Source organism: Populus euphratica, unplaced genomic scaffold (assembly GCF_000495115.2).
Source record: "Populus euphratica unplaced genomic scaffold, PopEup_1.0 scaffold303.1, whole genome shotgun sequence".
NCBI lineage: Eukaryota > Viridiplantae > Streptophyta > Magnoliopsida > Malpighiales > Salicaceae > Populus > Populus euphratica.
The window spans coordinates 25,244-35,621 of NW_011500096.1; the positions used below are offsets into that span (position 1 = coordinate 25,244).

Below are 10,378 nucleotides of genomic sequence, written 5' to 3' on the forward strand. Positions count from 1 at the left end.
TACTATTATTAGTACTATTATTATTATTATTATTATTATTATTATTATTATTATTATTATTGCTACTAATATTATTGTTGTTGTTGTTGTTGTTATTTATAATTTGTACAATTAACCTCTCTGTGGTTCAACCCCGGTATTGCCAGGTTATGTATTACTTCGACACTCCTACACTTGGGAGAAGACATCAATCTTTTCGTCGTGTCATTCTCCCAAATGCAGTAGTGTCGAAGTAATAAATAATCGGGCGAGACCGGGTTGAACCACAGCGAGGTTAATTGTACAAATTATAAACAACAATTATAAACAACAACAATAGTAATAACAACAATAATAATATAGTAGTAGTAGTAGTAGTAGTAGTAGTAGTAGTAGTAGTAGTAGTAGTAGTAGTAGTAGTAGTAGTAGTAGTAGTAGTAGTAATAATAATAAAGAAAGAGAAGAAGAAGAAGAAGATGAGAACTTGGAGATGGAATATTAATGTAAGGATTAAATAATGATAATAACAAATGTCAAGGTTAGAGGATCCACTAATGGTATGTCAAACAAGTATAGTATAAACTTTTATTATTCAATTGGAAATCACACACAAAGGAGGTTCCAATCAGATTATATATTGTTAACATGATTACATTAGTCATCTTATTCGATTAATGCTAATACTTATAAATCTCGTCAAGCATTCATGATTATAACTTATGTTCACAACAAATCAAGTTCCTTTCATAGCTCAGGTGTCGGTTATACCATATAGTATGGGCTATGAAAGTGTCAAGCATTTGTTGTACTAAGTGTTATACAATATAAGTCAAGATTAGTCATTTAACAAGCAAAGTATTAAAGAGTGAACAAGATAACAAATACAAAACATGTTTGTATGGTATAACCGACACCTAGTATCAAACATTAAAGTCCATATTAAGTTTACACTATACTTATTCTTACACCATTAATGTAACCTTTTTACCTTGACATAATAAACTTAGCTAGACATAATAAAAAAAAAAGAAAAATAATTAAACAAAATAAGAATATAAATAAGATAAGAGTTAACTAAGTAAAGGAAATGAAATGAAAGGCATAAACTTGATATTAATGAAAGAAAAGCATAAACATTACAAAAAATATAAAAAGAGAAAGTAAGAGCATGATCTTAATCTGGAAACCAAGATGACTAAATGCATGGCAAATGCCTCCTTTTATAGGCCAAAATTAGGAACTATTGATTTGATGACTAATTGGAACTATTGATTTGATGACTATTTTATAGGCCAAAATTGGGAACTATTGATTTGATGACTAATTGATGAGTGGGTGACCAACTCTTGACTTGGTGACAATCCTTATCTTCTCTTGTCTACCCAAAACGTCATTGATAACATCAAAATTGGAGCCACTTGAAACATGAAAGTTATAGAAAATTGTCTCAGCTTTCTTGTGTAAAAACTTCAGCTCATTTGGACTTCTAGAACTCTAGATATTGGTCAAATACTGAACAGTGCTTGGGCTGGAAGACAGATTCGGGCTTCCTTGTTGTTGCTACAATTTGGACTTGAAAATGGCCTTTTTAGATCTTAGGCCCCATATGAGAGTTGTAGACCTATGTCTTACCTTTCCATCCATATAAAGTAGACCTAAATCTGAGATCTACAACTCTAAATATGATCCAATTACCGAATAGTGTTCCGGTTTGGATTGCACCGACATCTCTTTTTTAAGTTTGGCCATCTCTTTGTCATTTTAATTTTATTTATTAAATTAATCAATCAATCCTTTTATTTAGGTGATAGGCCTGCATTTAAAATGAACATTTACCATAAATTAAAGGTATCTTATATTATTAGATACGTAATTATAAAACATGTTTTAGTTAAGGAGTTATTGATACTTCGAGTGCAAAATGATAATATAAAACCGTGATAAAAATGCACTTTTAAGTACTAATCACACCTCCCAACCATCTTATTACTAGTCTCTAGTAATCAAAGCGTTAAATTAGAAAAACAATTTGCAAATTCCACAAAGCAAGGTATTCATCATTCAACTTCCAATAATCTATCTAGATAAACAAACTCTTATTAAATTTATATATCTGCTCAATACCTCTTAACAAGATATTAATAAACCTTTCTTTTATACTCAATATATCAACATATAATTATGGAGCTTTTCTTAGAAGAAAACAAAATTTTTGTTCTAATATTTAAGGTTAACTTCCTTGAGTTGAGATTATTATTTTTTTTCTTTCTTTTTTCTTTTTTTTTTAAATATATATACATATAACTTAAAACACCATGCATCTTTAACCCATGTAACGAGCTTTTGGCTAATAACTCCCAGACCAGTTGGTCTTAGGGCATTAGGTGTTGAGACACTCCTACGAGCTTAGTAACTCGGGTCGTAGATATTGATATGTAGATAGTGCAATATTTGATTCCCTTAAGCTTTTCTCCTCAACCTATGTAACAAGCGTTGGGCCAATAGCTCCCAAGTCAGTTGACTTTAAGGTATTAAGTGTTAAAACACCCCTTCGGGCTTAATTGCTTAGGTTAGGGATGCTACGAAACCAAACTTATCTATATTTTTATTATCATCATTCCTTTTGTTTTTATGTTTTTCTTTTTTTAATTATATACTATCCCTTTTCCCTTAATAAAAGAACATAAATAATGTAATAAACTATTATACAACCCACAATCATATGTTAAAGTGTGTGTGCGTAAATTAAGGTTTAAGAATACATGTTAAATGAGTATATGAGCAGAATTAAGTGATAGTAATGTAAGAGTTTGTAAACCTGAATATTTCAAGAAGTATTATGATAGACCTTATTAAGAATGGTTACTAAGATGCGTCTCAAGAGTTATAAAAAGATCTCCTTTACTCTGCCATCATAGTAACAGCAATTTTGCACATGCTTTATGAAATAGAAAATACATTTATTTTTTTCTTTTTTTTTAGCTACTATCCTCTCCCGCCAACCAAAATGAGACATTGTCCTCAATATTCTAAGGTAGAAAGATAGAGTATAGAAGATATCACCTGAAATAACGAACACTAACAAACCTGAAACACACTAAAACAAATATAGGAAACAACAAAACACAACAATAAAACCAAAAGACATAAAGATTCACAAATGAAGGCTTAAATCTAATTTAAGCTTTTTACGGCTTCCCTTAGATGACCAATTTATGCAACTCATGGAAGGATCAATCACAGGAATGAAAGATTGTAGTTGGTTAATTAATTGTTCAGCAGTAGCAATAAAGATTATGATTTGTCGTGCAGAAGATGTTAGAAAGTGGGGCTATAAATCATGAATTTGAAAAGACAACAACTTATCATAATAACCACAATGCACATCTCCACTAGGATGGGTCTTAAGAGTTAATAGAAGATTATCTAAACTCTCCTTACTCAGGTCATCCTTAATGAATTGTATTTTATGTTCACGGTTTATAGATATCATTTCTAAAGAACGACATTGTGCATTACAAGTCTATCTGGCACATCGATGACAGACTTTCAGTCGTTTTGCACGACGTTTCTTTGCAAAAGTGCTTTTACTTGTTCCCGACATGTGTGATATGAAGGAGTTAGAGGACTCACCTGATAATGAAATGAAGGAATTAAAGGACTCACCTGATAATCGGACCTTTGCTTCAATCAACCAACGAATATCTTTAGGAATTCCATGATTCATTAACAATCTCAATCTTACACATCTAGCACGATAAATTTTTGTAATCGCATTTTGAGTCAGAGCGGGAAAATACTTTTTCAATTTTTTAAGATTAGTGTCCATTTTCAAATGAGAATTGGAAGAGAGATTCAAAGAATTGCACAAATATATACACAGAAATCAGTTATTATGGGAAACTAAAAGAACCGACTTAAGTTATGGAATACTGTTGTCTGCCATTTGACCGAGGTGAGAGAAACTATCAAAAAATCACTCAAAAAGAAACACAAAAACAATGTAAAAAAAACAAAATAATCAACCTTTATCTACAAGATCATTCAAACTAGTTGATTTATTTTCACTAGGAAAATTATCAAAGTAAGCTTTCAAACGATGTCCATTTTCCTTAAAAACATTGTCATTTATTGAATTCTCAATATCACAGGCTCCATAAGGATTTCTCCATCTTGATCTTAGCTCTCTAGGGAATGCATAAAGTTGAGAATTATAAAACAAAACTTTTTGACAATTTTCACAAGTTTTGCAGAATACATGGATGTCCTTGAACATGGTAGGCCAATAAAATCTATTTTGAAAGATTTTTATAGCTGTTTTTTTTTTATGAAAAATAACTCCCATATGCTTTAGAATGACACAGTTTAATGACACTACTTACCTCATTGTCGGGAATGAATTTTTGAAATATTTGATCACGACAATATTTGAATAAGTTAGGGTCATCACAATAAAAGTTCTTCACTTCGTTCAAAAACTTTTCTTTATTTTGGGTACTCCAATCAGCTGGCAAATCTCCTAAAGCAAGAAAATTGATATTTTTATCATACCAAGGTATTGGACTAAGAGAAAGTAAGGATTCGTTAGGAAAGTAATCATCGATTGGTGTGATGTGAGATGTCGAATTTGTTGTCACTTTTGACAAAAGATCCGCATCAATATTTTCGGTGCGTTTTTCATCCGTGATTTATTTCTCAGAATATATCATTTGCAAATCTTCATATTCATCCAACTCATTTTTACTTAAAGTAGATTCAAGTTGATCATAAACTAATTCATCAATATGATCTACTTCTTGTAAATCATTATCATCTCTAGATTGCTTGCAAATGTTGAAAATATTCATCTCCAATGTCATGTTTCCAAATGATAGCTTTATCAGTCCATTCCTACAATTAATCAATGCGTTAGAAGTTGTAAGAAACGGACATCCTAAAAGAACAGGAAATGAATTACATGCTTCAACAAGTTGTGTGTTTAAGACAACAAAATCCATAGGATAAATGAATTTATTGACTTGTACTAACACATCTTTAACTATTCCTCTAGGCACTTTTACAAATCTATCGACAAGTAAATGAGTTATAGAAGTTGGTTTTAACTCACCTAAATTGAGACCTTGAAAAACTGAATATGGAAGTAAATTCACACTAGCTCCAAGATCAATTAAGGCTCTTTTAATTTTATGTTCTCCAATAAAGCAAGAAATTATAGGACAACCAGGGTTTTTATATTTGAAAGCATTATTGTTCTGAAGAATGACACTTACTTATTCGGCTAAAAAGGCTTTCTTTTTCACATTCAGTTTCCTCTTTACCGTGCATAGATCTTTCAAAAATTTAGCATAGGAAGGAACCTGTTTAATAACATCCAGCAAAGGTATATTGATTCTTACCTGTTTGAAAGTTTCAAAGATTTTAGAGTTGTGATTGACTTTCCTTTATTTGGTTATGGCTTCAGGAAATGGAAGTATTGTAGCCATGTTTTAGCTTTATCTTTTAATGAAAAAGGAAAAAGCTTTAATCTGATGGTGTTCATGCTACAATTTGAGTCATTATACGTGTTGCAGACCTCCTCAAATTCCCTTAAATGCAAGTATGGATTTTCCAATTCTAAGCCATGAAAAGAAGGTAAAAGTTGAATAATACCTAGTTTAAAATTAAAATGAGATGCATCGGGAGGAAAAACTATGCATGATGGTACATTTGTTCTTGTGGGATTCATGTGGTCTCTAAGTATTCTAGCACGGTTATTCTTATTATTCTCATTATGAAGTAATTGATTATCTTCTTCAGCCATATTTTTTGAAAATGATGAGGATACCCTATAAAGTCTACCACTTTATATACGTGACCACACTCTCATGCACATGTAGGAATAGAATAAAAGAAAAAAAAAATAAAAGAAGAAGAAATAAGAGACAAGAAACAAAGTTATATAAAAAAAAAAAAGTGAAAAGAGAAACTAAAATAAATACTATAATTTGTACAAGAACTTACCTCCTCGGCAACGGGCCAAAAACTTGACACGACTAAAAGATTGATGTCTTCTCCCAAGTGCAGAAGTGTCGAAGTAATAAATAACCCGGCAAGACCGGGGTCGAACCACAAGGAGGTTAATTGTACAAATTATAAACAACAATTATAAACAACAATAATAGCAATAACAACAACAACAACAACAATAATAATAGTAGTAGTAGTAGTAGTAGTAATAAAGAAAGAGAAGAAGAAGAAAAAGATGAGAACTTGGAGATGGAATATTAATGTAAAGATTAAACGATGATAATAACAAATATCAAGGTTAGAGGATCCACTAATGGTATGTCAAACAAGTATAGTATAAACTCTTATTATTCAATTGGAAACCACACATAAAGGAGATTTAACTCTTATTATTGAATTGGAAACCACACACAAAGGAGGTTCCAATCAGATTATATATTGTTAACATGATTACATTAGTTATCTTATTCAATTAATGCTAATACTTGTAAATTTCGTCAAGCATTCATGATTATAACTTATGTTAACAACAAATCAAGTTTCTTTCATAGCTCAGGTGTCGGTTATACCATACATTATGGGCTATGAAAGTGCCAAGCATTTGTTGTACCAAGTGTTATACAACATAAATCAAGATTAGTCATTTAACAAGCAAAGTATTAAAGAGTGAACAAGATAACAAATACAAAACATGTTAGTATCAAACATTAAAGTCCATATTAAGTTTACACTATACTTATTCTTACACCATTAGTGTAACCTTTTCACCTTGACATAATAAACTTAGCTAAACATAATAAAAGAAAGAAAAATAAATAAACAAAATAAAAACATAAATAAATTAAGAGTTAACTAAGTAAAGGAAAGGAAATGAAATGCATAAGCTTGATATTAATGAAAGAAAAGTATAAACATTACAAAAAATACAAAGCGAAAGCAAGAGCATGATCCTGATCTGGAAACCAAGATGCCTAAATGCATGGCAAATGCCTGCTTTTATAGGCCAAAATTGGGAACTATTAATTTGATGACTAATGGAACTATTGATTTGATGACTATTATAGGCCAAAATTGGGAACTATTGATTTGATGACTAATTGATGAGTGGGTGACCAACTCTTGACTTGGTGACAATCCTTATCTTCTCTTGTCTGCCCAAAACGTCATTGATAACGTCAAAATTGGTGCCACTTGAAAACATGAAAGTTGTAGAAAATTGTCTCAGATTTCTTGTGTAAAAACTTCAGCTCATTTGGACTTCTAGAACTTCAGATATTGGCGAAATACTGAATAGTGCTAGGGTTGGAAGACAGATTCAGGCTTCTTTGTTGTTGCAACAATTTGGACTTGAAAATGGCCTTTTTAGATCTTGGGCTCCATATGAAAGTTCTAGATCTATGTCTTACCTTTCCATCCATATAAAGTAGACTTAAATCTGAGATATACAACTCTAAATATGACTCAATTACCGAACAATGTTCTGATTTGGATTGCACCGACATCTCTTTTCTAAGTTTGGCCATCTCTTTGTCCTTTTAATTTCATTTCTTAAATTCATCAATCAATCCTTTCATCTATGTGATAGGCCTGGATTTAAAATGAATATTTACCATAAATTAAAGGTATCTTATATTATTAGATATGTTATTATAAAACATGCTTTAGTTAAGGAGTTATTGATACTTCGAATGCAAAATGATGATATAAAACCTTGATAAAAATACACTTTTAAGTACTAATCAAGTCACTAGTCTTCGTAGTAGTAACATTATTGAAAAACCCACTCTTGAACCTTGTGAGAAAGATGATGAGTCAATCTCTAAGGGTAAAGAAGAGGTTAAATATGAAAATTACAAAGAAATGATTGATTCCCTGCGAGTACTTCTATTTCCTCAAGCCATGACCAAATAAAGGAAAGTAAATCACAGCTCTGAAATCTTTGAAACTTTCAAACAGATAAGAATCAATATCCCTTTCCTGGATGTTATTAAACAGGTTCCTTCCTATGCTAAATTTTGGAAAGATTTATGCACTGTGAAGAGGAAACTGAATGTGAAAAAGAAAACCTTTTTAGCCAAACAAGTAAGTGTCATTCTTCAGAACAATAATGCTTTGAAATATAAAGACCCTGGTTGTCCTATAATTTCTTGCTTTATTGGAGAACATAAAATTGAAAGAGCCTTACTTGATCTTGGAGCTAGTGTGAATTTACTTCCATATTCAGTTTTTCAAAGTCTCAATCTAGGTGAGTTAAAACCAACTTCTATAACTCTTTTACTTACCGATAGATCTGTAAAAGTGCCTAGAGGAATAGTCGAAGATGTGTTAGTACAAGTCAATAAATTCATTTATCTTGTGGATTTTATTATCTTGGGCACAGAACCTGTTGAAGCATGTAATTCATTTCCTGTTATTTTAGGACGTCCATTTCTTGCAACTTCTAACGCATTGATTAATTATAGGAAAGGACTGATGAAGCTATCATTTGAAAACATTACATTGGAGATGAATATTTTCAACATTTGGAAGCAACCTGGAGATGATAATGACTTACAAGAAGTAGATCATATTGACGAAATAGTTTATGATCAACTTGAATCTACTTTAAATAAAAATGAATTGGATGAATCTGAAGATTTGCAAATGATTTATTATGAGGAAGAAATCATAGATGAAAAACACACCGAAAATGTTGATACGGATCTTTTGTCAAAAGTGACAACAAATTCGACATCTGACATCACACTAATCGATAATTACTTTCCTAACGAATCCTTACTTTCTCTTTGTCCAATTCCTTGGTATGATAAAAATATCAATTTTCTTACTTTAGGAGATTTGCTAGTTGATTGGAGTACCCAAGACAAAGAAAAGTTTTTGAACGAAGTGAAGAACTTTTATTGGGATGACTCTAACTTATTCAAATATTGTCCTGATCAAATATTTCAAAGATTCATTCCCGATAATGAGGTAAATAGTGTCATTAAAATTTGTCATTCTGAAGCATGTGGAAGTTATTTCTCGTAAAAAAAGATAGCTACAAAAATCTTTTAAAATGGATTTTATTGGCCCACCATGTTCAAGGACACGCATGCATTCTGCAAAACTTGTGAAAATTGTCAAAAAATTGATACTGGTCAAAAAGTTTTGTTTCATAATTCTCAACTCTATGCATTCCCTAGAGAGCTAAGATCAAGATGGAGCAATCCTTATGGGGCCTGTGATATTGAGAATTCAATGAATTACAATGTTTTTAAGGAAAATGGACATTGTTTGAAAGCTTACTTTGATAATTTTCCTAGTGAAAATGAATCAATTAGTTTGAATGATCTTGTAGATAAAGGTTGATTATTTTGTTTTTCTTACATTGTTTTTGTGTTTCTTTTTGAGTGATTTTTGCTAGTTTCTCTCACCCTGGTCAAATGGCAAACAACGGTACTCCGTGACTTAAGTCGGTTCTTTTAGTTTCCCATAATAACTGATATCTGTGTATATATTTGTGTCATTCTTTGAATCTCTTTTCCAATTCTCATTTGAAAATGGACATTAATCTTGAAAAATTGAAAAAGTATTTTCCTGCTCTACCTCAGAATGCGATTATAAAAATTTACCGTGCTAGATGTGCAAGATTGAGGTTGTTAATGAATCATGAAATTCCTAAAGATATTCGCTGGTTGATTGAAGCAAAGGTCCGATTATCAGGTGAGTCCTTTAATTCCTTCATTTCACACATGTCGGGAACAAGTAAAAGCACTTTTGCAAAGAAACGTCGTGCAAAACGACTGAAAGTCTGTCATCGATGTGCCAGATAGACTTGTAATGCACAATGTCGTTCTTTAGAAATGATATCTATAAACCGTGAACATAAAATACAATTCATTAAGGATGACCTGAGTAAGGAGAGTTTAGATAATCTTCTATTAACTCTTAAGACCCATCCTAGTGGAGATGTGCATTGTGCAATTCATGATTTATAGCCACTATTTCATAAAGAACATGCTCAACTTAGTCTTGGGAATCTGATTAAAAAAGACCCTGTTTGCTAGTTTTTAAGAAAACTGGATGGGAAGCCTATCCCTGACCCATAGAGGGCGTTTAAGCCGTTCTTGGACGTAAAACCAAGGGAAGATGTGAGCCACAATCACAACTACCTGTACATACACATGCTTTTTCAAAAATAAATAAATAAATAAAGAGAGTGTGTGTGTGTGTGTAAGACTCTAGCTGGCCTATACATAGGTGGTATGATTGCCTTTTCAATTTCTTATCTATAAAATCCTCTCTTCCTTCCTTTTATTTCTACTCAACCCATACATTCAACAAATATAGAAGTGTGTAGCAATGGCAAGTTCCTCAGGTCATCACATAAGAAATATTCGTGTTTTCGGTGGAT

At 31.5% G+C, this 10,378-nt stretch overlaps 1 long non-coding RNA gene across 1 annotated transcript in view; it reads left to right on the top strand.

The window, feature by feature from the left end:
• The window catches only part of LOC105109287 (uncharacterized), an 18,988-nt gene extending 17,969 nt beyond the window's left edge, over positions 1–1,019 (top strand). The window contains exon 3 of the long non-coding RNA XR_839219.1: positions 1,009–1,019. This is a non-coding gene — a long non-coding RNA (uncharacterized LOC105109287). The remainder of the gene's footprint in view (positions 1–1,008) is intronic.
• The last annotated feature ends 9,359 nt before the right edge of the window (positions 1,020–10,378 follow it).